The sequence below is a fragment of the Lathyrus oleraceus genome, chromosome 1, assembly GCF_024323335.1.
Source record: "Lathyrus oleraceus cultivar Zhongwan6 chromosome 1, CAAS_Psat_ZW6_1.0, whole genome shotgun sequence".
Taxonomy (NCBI): Eukaryota; Viridiplantae; Streptophyta; class Magnoliopsida; order Fabales; family Fabaceae; genus Lathyrus; species Lathyrus oleraceus.
The window spans coordinates 392,728,114-392,740,408 of record NC_066579.1 but is presented as its reverse complement, the minus strand read 5'-3'; the positions used below and the strand labels follow the sequence as shown (position 1 = coordinate 392,740,408).

The 12,295-nt window shown below is 37.0% G+C and overlaps 1 long non-coding RNA gene across 1 annotated transcript; it reads right to left on the bottom strand.

Moving 5' to 3' along the window:
* Positions 1 to 10,821: 10,821 nt before the first annotated feature.
* On the bottom strand, positions 10,822 to 11,228 carry LOC127074075 (uncharacterized). Its single transcript, XR_007785922.1, has 3 exons — positions 11,186 to 11,228; positions 10,982 to 11,092; positions 10,822 to 10,891 (listed from the first exon to the last, which is right to left on the bottom strand). It is a non-coding gene; the product is annotated as an uncharacterized LOC127074075 (long non-coding RNA).
* Positions 11,229 to 12,295: the final 1,067 nt, after the last annotated feature.

Here is a 12,295-nt window from a genome sequence, read left to right as displayed (position 1 = left end):
CTTATTTTGTGCCTAGAATGAGCATGATGAATGATATGACCATGAAATTTGGTAGAATAGTTCCTGACATGTGTAGCTTTCATTTGGCTTTGGTCCTACTAATTTCCCATGTAATGTCACTGTTTACCATTTAATTGAAGTTGGTACATATTTTTGGACCTCAGTTGATGTTGTTTTTGCATGCTTTGTCATGTTTAATTAATTCCTATTGATCTACTAGTCCAAATTGCTTGAAAATTGACGTGAAGCTTGTTGAATGTCCCCTATTTATGATATGATTTTTGTGGATTTTATTGATCCTTTTTGGCATTTATTTGTATGTGATCTTGCTGGCCATTCATATGTGACTTAACATTGCATCTTTTGCCTTATATGTTGCATAAATTGAAATGTGTGCATAGTTAGGGTGTGGGACCAATTGGTATCCCTTTGTAATTGAAATGGTTTGACTTTGATCATGAATTGGTTGCTGTTTTAAGATTTTTCCATCTTTTTGACCCTAGGCTAGTCCTAGTGGTCATGTTACTTACATTTGAATGTGATTGTGGCTTTTCAGGTTAAGAGCTTAAGGCTTAAGGATATTGTTTCACATTTGGGATGTTTTGCTTGATACTTGTAAACTAATGTGGCTGTTTTGTAGGATGTTGGTCCACATGGACTTGTGCTATGCACACCATTGTTTGATTGGGATTGTTAATTGATCATTATATTGTTGTCTGTTTGTGAAAGCAGATGCTGATTCTGTTTGACTTTTGTACAGGTACACTTAGTTGCTCAGTTCTCTTAAGAACTTGCATTGCTTTGCTTATAAGCAATTGGCATTGAGGTATAGAACCTTCTTCTGCATGTAGTCTGGAGACCCGGCTGTTACCGGGCCGGGCACATTGTCTGAAGTCCTCCTTAAGAGGCAATGCTTGTGTATGTTTATATTTGTCCTAAGCAGGGAAAGTCCTCATTTGAGGCAATTGGTGGAAGGTAGGGATAAGCAATCTATCCCCCACTATTCAGTTGAGTCTTCTCCTTGCTCCCATTACATGGTTGTAGCATTGAGATCCAAGCCCAAGATCTTGTACATTGTACAGTCGAGTCTATGTCCTGAGCGTAGAAGGGTCCCCCCATTCTGGACCCACGCTCCCTTGTCTGATGCTCTCTCTGACCAGAGATAGAAGCAATGAGGCACACCCCTCATCACCTTTCATCTGGCTTCACCTTAGCCCCTCAATGGCAAGGTTAAGAGCTAACCTGACCCCGATACAGAGGCTTGTTTGTTGAGGTTGATATGACCCCTCGACTAAAGCCTAGCCCTGATGTTTGAGCCCCTTGTTGGTGTGTTTATTTCATGCTGTATATGTTTGTGTGGTGTGATTGTATCCCCTAGGTTTGCTAGACTCCGCGTAGTCTCATTTGCATGACAATTAAGGTAGCACGGTTCCTTCGTATAGGACTTCCTTTCTTGCTTGAGCGTTCCTAAAACACAAACGAACATTATCCCCTCTTAAGGATACGTCAACTCCTTCTACTACAGGTGAGTAAGTCTCCAAAGGTCGAGCATCAGGTAGATTGCGTAGTGACGTTATCCACCTAAAAAACACAAACCAACAGGAATAGTTTAGCCGAACTACGGCAACTCTGATTCTCATGTTCAGATGAGATACGTAGGCACGAGATGCGATGTCTTGTCGAGTTTGACTAACAACTAACACTAATTCTTTTCTCTCGCCCTCGTTGCGATTGAGACCTCCCCTTTCTCTTGCCCTGGTTGCAATCAAGACCCTTCTTCTTGTTACATGCTGTTGTGTGTTTTGGGTTCGGATGCTGACATAATTCCATCAATTGGTTGTCGGGCTCCATGTTTGCCCTCTTGGGTGTGTTTTCGGTTCGGATGCTGATGTAAGTCCAGTGATTGGCATTCAGGCTCCACGTTTGCCTTTGCCTGCGTTTGTTTGTGTGCGTGTTAGCCGAGCTACGAATGCTCTGATTCTCCTTCGTCCAAAGGAGATACGTATGCATAGGATGCGACATCCTAGCGAGCATGTGTTGTTTTCCCCGGTCCGAACTACTTTGACTCTGATGTCTATGCCTGATAGACTAAGTAGGCCCAGGATGCGATATCCTGCCGAGTCAGTTTCAGTCTGTTTTCTTGTGTCTCCTTCAGCCAGTGTGTGTGTGTGTGAGCAGTGTTTTTAGCAACCATTTTCCTTCCTATTGTGCGTGGATCCCGTCGAGTACGACGGATGCGTAGGGGTGCTAATACCTTCCCTTCGCATAACCGACTCCCGATCCCATTCTCTTTGGTCGCGAGACCATGTCTTTTCCAGGTTTACTCTGAGCGTTTCCTTTCCCTCTTTTGGGATAAATAACGCACGGTGGCGGCTCTGTTGTTCTTGTTTTCCCGCCGGTTTTTCGCGTAATGCGACACTATCGCATCCGCGAAAAACAACCGGCGGGAGAAACAAACAAACAGAGCCGCCACCGTGCGTTATTTATCCCAAAGGAGGGAAAGGAAACGCTTGAAGTAAACTTGGAAAGGAAATGGTCTTACAACCGGAGATTGCAAGGATCGGGAGTCGGTTATGCAAGGGGAAGGTATTAGCACCCCCTCACGTCCGTCGTACTCGATGGGAGCCACACTCAGAAGAAAAGAATAAGGTTGCTAAATAACTGCTCAAAGAAATGCACACACTGGAATAAAACACAGATGGAAGAAGAGGGGAACGGGCTCGCTAGGATATCGCATCCTATGCCTACGTATCTCATCTGGAATGAGAATCAGAGCTACCGTAGTTCGGCTAATGCACGCCGAAACAAAACACAACACAAAGACGCTGAGACGTCAAAAGAAACACACAAATGGAAACAGACTGCCAATGGCTGGCCTTACGTCCGACTCCGAACAAAAGAAACACAAACAGGAAACCGAATGCCAATCACTGGGCTTATATCAGACTCCAAGCACACAACAAATAGGAAACGGAATGCCAATCGCTGGGCTTACATCCATCTCCTAACACACACCAAAAGGTTATCAAACAAACAAGCTAATAGGGAGTCTGGTACTCGGACCTAAAAGCTGTCAAGCAAACACCAAGAAGACGCTGAGACGTCAGAAGAAACAAAGAAGTTGAACAAACAAGCTAATAGGGAGTCTAGAACTCGAGCCTACTAGCTGTCAAGCAAAACACACGCAAAAAAAAGAAAAAGGGTGCCCGGAGAGACCTCACACGATCTCCTGCCTACGTACCTCATCTGGTATGAGGATCAGGGCGATGTAGTTCCCCTTAATAGGGGAGAAACTTTCTCCTAACCAGAGACCAAGGGAATAGCGGACTAAAAGGGAGACTGACTCGAGCCTAATAGTCATCATGCAAATTATAACCCTTGGTTGAGGTCTCTAACAAGAGTTTGACTCACACAGGCAGTGAGTCAACTCAAGTCTATCTCTACGTACGTTCAACTTCCTCGAAAGTTGATCATACGACTCCTACAGAAAGGAGATGAGAAGCAAAAGCAGATAAACATCAAAAGCAATCATCACACACTATATGCAAACAAGCGGCTCATTCAAGGTTGGGCTTTAGTCAAGGGGTCATATCAACCTCGACAAACAAGCCAACACTGGAAAGGGTGTCTGAGGCTCTTAACCACTGACATTGACCGTCAGGGTGAGCAGATGAAAGGTAATGAGGGTTGGACCTCATAGCTCTTAACCCGGGCCTGGGTGAGCTCGAATCAATGAAAACGTGGGGGTCCAGAATGAGGGACCCTACTCCACTTGACTGACGTTGTACAAGATCTGGGGACGTGTCCAAGAGCATCAGCATGTAGTGCGAGCATAATGGACGACTCAAACGATTAGCAGGAGACTGGCTACTAGCCCCTTCTATCTGCCAATTGCCTCTTCACTTAGGAGGACTTGAAGTACATGGCACAAAAATAAACAATCACAGACATTGCCTCTTAAGGAGGACTTCAGCCAAATGCCTGCCAAACAGAAACGACAGGGCTTCCAGACTACATGAAGTTAGAGGATGATTACCTAGGTGGTATGCCAACCACAAGCAAAGAAAACTCAAGCAATGAGTTAAAGCGGCTAAAGTACCTGTAAGAAAGTCAAACAAGTCAATATTCACATTCAGACAAAATCCAACAGACAGTCAACAGTGTTACAACCAATATGCACAATGTAAGCCAATCAACTCAAGTGAATTCATCACCAAGGAACCTACAACACAATAAAGGTTAGTGGATAAAGAAAATTTTCATCTCAAGTCATGAGATTGCATCAACCATTAGGACTATAAGCTTGAACCTGAAATGCAAAACTCAAAAGATGAGTACAAACCACTAGCACCAAGGCTAGGGTCAAAGGCAAAGTAAAAAGTCAAAACAGCAACCAATATTCAACATAAAGCACCTTTAAGCAAGTGAGAACATGTCCTAAAAAGGACCAAACCCAAATCCTAAAGCAAATCCATCTAATGGTCATGCTAAGGCAAAGGTAATTACAAAGCACACAATTGGTCACAAAGAATGAAAATTCCATATTAAAACAGAAATAAGTCAAACAATTCTGGAAATTTTTATGTGCTATCAACAGGTTAAACACAATCATCATGCCAAAAATTAGAATCAACAGAGCTCAATTGATATGGCAATGAAAATGAACAAGTATGACATCAAATTGTGTGACACACATTATCACACCATACAATCATGTGTCTAAAACAGAAATGAAAAATGATAAAAATGCACAACCAAGCCTCAAAAATCATGCAACATGTTGGGAATCAGCATACCAAATTTCAAATTAATTGGCCAATGTATGAGCATTTCACAATAGAATGAATGAAGCATGTCACATTTTGCATCATACTCAAATAACAGTCCACAATTCAAAATCCAGAGGTCCATAAATCCAGAAATTCACATCATAAAATAGAAGATATTTCAATGAACATGTGAAAAAAAATGGCATTCAATTTGGATAAATTTTCAATTTGTTATAAATTTTACAAGTTGCATGAAAATATTGAAATAAAATGAAGAACAAAATAGGATAAATTGGAGGGAAATTATAAAATGTGAACTAAGTTTGAAAAATGTCTTCAGCTGGAATCGAACTAGGTGTGGAAATGCGCTGAAAATAAAATTCACAAAGTTGCATGGCTGGGAATCGAAGCGTGTATATGCCAAAACGCATCACTTAAATAATTGACGTGGACTGCCTAGTCACAGTCAAATGCCACGCATGGAAAGTCAAGCAAGCAGTATCCAATCATTTGGACAAATGGACGCATATGTGGCGCACATAGGGATAAGCCCTAGGATAAAAAACCAGACAGCGGTTTTACTATGCCAGGCGGTGGTTTCCACCGTCTCCTACCTTGAGACGGTGGTTCTACTGTTCATGCTATGAATTTTTTTGCAGAATTTTTCAAGACATATATCAATGGAAAGCTCTCATCACGTAGATTCCAAATATCATAAAAGCTAAGCCTAATTCTCAACATATTTCACGAATCGAAGGAAAGAAAGTTGGATCTACAAACTTTAAATCAACATAACTTCTTCATTTTTTATCCAAATTTCATGAAATTTATATCAGAATAACCAGCATGCAAAGATATACCATAACATGTCCATAAAATTAAGAATTAAGAGGTTCGAATTTCACACCTCTTGAAGAGCAAACAATGGAAACAGTGGATCCAAGGCCTTGCAAGTGTTCAAATCTGCTCCTCTACTCTTGTTATGAAGTCTTGTGCACGAATCAATGCTTGGAAAGGCTTGGATCTAGCTTAATCTTCAATTTCCATCTTCATGTTCATGTATGGAGTATGCACAATTCTTCACCAATTTCCACAAAAAATGACTGATTCATGCTCCAAATTCCATGAGGATGATGGATCTATCAAGAAAATGTGTGGTTGTGTGGAGAAAATTTGAATTCCAATGAGAGAGAAATTTGGAGGGAAAAAATTTCCTAGATCTAGAACTTATGATTATGAACAATTCTGTTATGATTTATCTTATATACCATGTGCTAATTACATTGTAATCACAATTAGACATGTACTAATCATAATTAAGGAGATTAGAGGTGTTTGGCAAAAATTGAAAAATGAAGGTGCATGGCTTAAATTGGACGTGAACAGTAGCATGCAATGCCTCACATTCACTCAAAATCACCTAATGAACACAATTGGATTGGAATTATGCTTGTAGCTTGCACCAAATTTAAATTCCCCAATTTCCCTCCAAAATGCACTTGAATTAACACATGGCCATGTGAACCTTTTTCATGCAATGCAATGGTATATTTGGAAAGCATAGGTCAAGACAAGAAATTTGCAAAAAGAGTGGCTTCATTTGGAATTTTGAGTCAAAAGTTATGCCACTTTGAAGTCTCATGCACACTTGGTGATCATTTGCTATTATCTCCTCAACCATTCATCATAAAATCATGATCTTGGACTTTTTGGAAATGGGAAAGAAAGATCTTCAACTTTCATGTTGGACAAAAATTCATTTGAAGCTTATTTGATGATGTAAAATCAAGTTGAATTTGGACCAAAATCTTTCCATTTTTGGAAACATTCAATTACAGGTCACTTTCCATTTTTGGAAACTTTTGATCTGACCTCAAATGCTTCAAGATAAGTGTTTGTAATGACAAATGTACCTCTTTGGGACATGAATGAAGTGTCTCAAACCATCTCTCCACCTCCTAGCCCTCAGTTGACTTTCTGTTAACTTTTATGGCCCCCAGATGACTTGAAAATGCACTGTGGACTTTGAGCCTCTACCACCTGAGGAAATGGCTCAGAAATGAACCCCTAGCTCCAATAAGCTCTTCCACATAACCATGTGATCTTCATCATCAATATAATACCTCTTCTCCTTAAAAATCCCTGGTTGAAAGAATGGCACTGATTAGGGTTGACCATAGGTCAAAACCCTAATCCAGAGGAATCTAAGCATGAACAATGAACCCCTTGAGGATGACATAACCATGATGATGATGATGTACCCTTGCAATCAAGATAATGCTCAACCTCCTTGAAGAACCAAGAAAACCCTAATTGAAGCACAAACCCTCAGATGGTTGGTGATCAATTCAATAAGACCCTCAGGCTTGAACTATACAACTTCTCCATATCTGACAAGACCTTAGAGGATGACTTGATTATTATTCACATGATATGCAAAGATGCAATGCCTAATGTCCTAAAACATGAAATGCAATATGCTAAACTAGTCCCAAGAAGAGGAGGGAAAATTTTGAGGTGTTACAGTTCCCCATAGAGATCCTAGTCTGCATTCATACCATATCATAGGCATTTTTGCGGCATATTATGGCCAAAAATTGGGTCTTTGATATTTAACTCTCTTCAATCTTTTCGAGATAAATATTTCAATCTTCATATCTCCAAATTGAAGAAACTTGAATAGGGGCATCTGTCATATCCTAATTTTAACCCTAAGATCTCACATACCATTGGCATCCTTGCACACAAATAAGGTTACCTCTTGGTCCCTCTCCCTCTCATCTTTGGGTTTTCCTTTTGCAAGGATCATCAAGCATTCCTTTGTTGGTATTTTTAACTTTGTGTTTATATGTTCATTACTTATCTAACCACTAATCAAAATAGAAAAAATATATCTTGTTTGTTTTAAGTTTCTTGTGCAAGGTAGGGTTTTCCATCAAAGAACATCAAGCATGATTCCTCAAATATGGTTTGTGTTGATTACTCAAGTCAAAATATGGTCAACCATTCATTCTCAATGGTATATCTTTCAATTCATGATCTCTAAAGTTCTAAAGCACCTTTCAATCTCATTTTGTTCAATAATACATCAAAGTTTTGTTGCTTACTTCTCAAGAAAAGTCAAAGATTCATGTGTTTATTTCCATGCCTTCTTTACCAAGTTACCTTAAGCTTAGAGAAATCTAATCAATATACATTCTAGGACACCTTATTTTGAGTTTATATGATAATCCATGTGCTTTGAAATGCAAGGAAAGTCCAAATGCACAAGCTTGTTCCAAGTGGTTTGACCAAAAAATCAACATTTGAAGTCAAAGTTCCAAATATCACAAATCCTTCAATTCTAAACATTTTTTAATGCTTCTTTTTGCATATGACTCTTCTCTTTATCCTTTACAACTTCTATTTACATGACAAGTGCCAATTATGATTGGAGGATCATCAAAAGATTGGAGACATTATATGTCATTTGTGGACTCAGTGGAATTTGACCTATTTTGAAGTGACTTTTTCTTAACTTTCAAGGATTGTAACTTCTTCAATTTTCAACATTTGAGGCTGATTCTTTTTTCACAATATCATTTGTGATGGACTCTACAAGTTTTCTTCAAGGGTCAAATTCAAAATATGCTTGGAAGGTCATGGAATTAATTGAGACATTACAAGTCATTTTAAACCATTGGATATTTAAGTTTTTCTAAGGATCATGAAGTATAGATTGGTGTAATGGACCACTCTTATAGCCTTTGTGCTTGATCCATCCCCTTTTATTTTTTTTGTGGCATAGCTTTAGGTGAACGATTTACATATCATTTATCTACAATGTATTAACACTAACATTATTATTGACCGACCTCAGATAGTTGTGACTTCTACAGAAGTCCAATTACGATTATTTAACATAGCGCTAAATTTGTCCTGAAAATAAGGCATTTTCATAAGTGAGATTTTAAGTCTCCTATTCCTCATGATATTGTGTGAAAATATTGATCTCTTTTCATTTGTGAGAGCTAGTGGCATACTTGTTGATTTTATCTAAGTTGGATCCCTTCTCATGATGATGTATAGGTTCATATTTTCATGCTTGTGGGTGAATAGTTGAGTTTTATCCAAAAAATGACCAAAACATATTTCATTTTTAATCATTAACACTTACTAACATCTTATTATATTATATTTATTTTAATGTCATTTATTTTATGCTTCTATTTCTTGTTATTTACTTTATGTCTTTATTTTATCATCTCATATCATATTTGTTATTTTTCCACTTGGACCTTTATTTATGTTTATGCTCATTTTTCTTTGTCCATTTGGACTTCTTTTTTTCTTTTAAGACATTAATAAAGGAATCTTGAGATTCATATGATACCTTTGACTTTGGAATCATTTTGGAGACTTGGTTGAGTTACTTTGATTTCATCTAATACATGATTATTCTTTGTTTATTTGGTTTGCTTGAGGCTTAATTCAAAGGAGGGAATTCTTGCTTGACCTATGTCATAAATCTTGTTATCTCTTGGTTAGATATTTTCTCCTTAGCTTTTACTTTATGCTCTAGGATAGTATCTTCTTCTCCCTAATTTCTTTAATTTTCAAATCTTCTCTCTCTTTTAAAAAATCTTCTTGATTTCAAACTTGAACCACTTTATCAATAAACATTGACTTTTGTCAAGTGATTTTCAAAACCTTTTTCTAATAAATGCTAATTCATCTTAAACATATTTAGACCAATTTCAAAATACTAAAAATGCATAACTCATTCAAATCATTTTGTGCCCTTTTCCTTTTAAAACTTTTCTCAAAGTGTAGACATGAGTCATTTCCATAGTTGAGATATAACTCTCCTATCTCCATAGTATTGATGATAATTCTTTTCCATGTAAGAGAGCTAGTCACATACTTGTAGATTTTTTATCCAAGTTAAAGCCCTTCTCATGAAGATGCAAAGTTCTCATAGTTGTGGGCGACTAGTTGAGTATTCTCCTTAAAATGGCAAAATGTATTTTCATTAAAAATAAATCAAAACAAACATCCACTACGCCAAATAAGGGAAAAAAGGGCGCTTATTTTGGCCTATAACAGCGCTTTCAAGCGCCCTCTAAAGTGGCGCTGGCATAGGTAAAGAAAGCGCTTTGTTTTCCTGGAGGATGCACTCTCTAAAGTGGCCCTTTAAGGGCCACATTATAGTGCGCTTTCAGAAAAAAGCGCCCTCTGGAGTGGTCCATAAAGGGCCACCTTAGAGGGCGCTTTCTGGACAAAGCGCCCTCTAAAGTTGTCAATGTAAAGTGTTTAGAGGGCGCTTCCTACAGAAAGCGCCCTCTAAAGTGTTAGTTATTTTAAAAAAATTTGTTTGAAAAACAATGGGTATTTAATTGGGAACCTGTTCGCATGCTGCAAAAGTGTAAAATTCATATTGATTTCATCCTTTAATCCAATGTTATACACCATTAATCCATTGATATATACAACATGAATCCATTTATATACAACATTAATCCTCCATATATACAACATTAATATATTGATATTCATGCATGTACAACAACATTCCATACATATATGTACAACAACTACAACCTATATGATTCTATGATCAATAATGAATTGACACAATTCATCCTTCATTTCATCCAAATGAGCTCTTGAGTAAGATTCGTATTCGTCAAAGTACTACAATTAAGAGAATAAAACATATTCATGATTTAGTAACAAATTAGATGAAATATCCGATAATATTAAAATAAACCCTAAGTTATTATTCCATACCATTTTTGGGATGTCTATACGATTCAACGCAATGATATCTCTCATAAATCTCAATACAAAAAATCCGCAATCAATCGAATTGTTTTGCTGAGGACACTACACAGAAAAACAAACAAACGATATATATATATATATATATATATATATATATATATATATATATATATATATATATATATATATATATATATATATATATATATATATATATATATATATATATATATATAGTTAATTTCTTACAAACACTATTATAAGCAAAAATAAGAAACTTAATATATACCTGAACTCTGACCCAGGTAATGTCCTTCCTATTACGATAATTCTTTTTCGATCTAAATTTTAGTATTGCCCTAACAAAATAAAAACGTATATTGAGATCAATCTGACAGACATAATTAAATATACAAATACACACGAATATTTAGGGGAATTTCACTTACGCGTCAACCGTCTTCTTCATACTCGGATATTTACTCCAATTACCCGGTAACGAATCGAGATAATACACCATTAGTCTCGAAAGATCCATAGCAACCAACACCCAGTGACCACTGTAAAATAAAACAAAAATTTAGATGCATGAAAATTTTCTACGTAAAAGATATACATAGATTAGAATGAAATTATTAGAAAGAAAATCTAACCCGTTGCCAGAATTAAACGGTAAAAAATACAAACTGGGTGTAGCATTATCGTCGGCCACCATGAATCTATCGACTAGTTCATTCATTACGGATGTTGGATTTTTCGTTATAAACATTGTGTTGATACGGGAAGCAGCAATAAAATTGAATCGGTTACACAATTCAGTTCCCCGCATCAATGTGTCATACATATACCTTAAATAGAAACATAATAAACATTAGACTACTCATTGAAATGTGTAAATAAATTGTTCAACTAAGTAAATAATAGATTGATCGGAGTACCATATGTATGTATGAATGACAGCGATGCCCAATTCTTCGTGTTCAAAAAGTTGTTGCATGTCCTCCTTTGCAATTAATTCGGAATGAGCAATTCCGAAAACACCTTCATCCATATCTACACTACGGATGGCGCCGTGCATAATATCTGACTCTTCCACCATTTTCTCAAGACGCATCATAATTTGAGATTTTGTCCCGGACGTCGTTGGAATTTCCTTACTAGCTTTGTCCAACATTTGACCGGGAACCTAAAAATATAAATTAAATCATGACTTTTTGTGATGCAACAGAATCATTGTGTATATAATTCAATTGGTATATATATTTGTACCTCTTTTTGAGATTTAGGATTTGTTTTTGTCCCGGACTTCGTTGGAATATCCTTACCAGCTTTTTTCAACATTCGACCGGGAACCTAAAAATTCATATAAATTAAATCATGACTTTTTGTGATGCAACAGAATCGTTGTGTATATAATTCAATGGGTATATATATTTGTACCTCTTTTTGAGATTTATGATTTGTTTTTGTCCCGGACTTCGTTGGAATATCCTTACCAGCTTTTTTCAACATTCGACCGGGAACCTAAAAATTCATATAAATTAAATCATGACTTTTTGTGATGCAACAGAATCGTTGCGTATATAATTCAATGGGTATATATATTTGTACCTCTTTTTGAGATGCAACCGACTCGATGCGTCTTGAGATCCCTTTACCAGCTTTATGTGTGGGTCTTGTAGGAGTCTAACATTACCATGTAATAAGGATTGATTAAATATCATTATTGTAGCTGAATTGAAATGTAATACTAAATATTCATA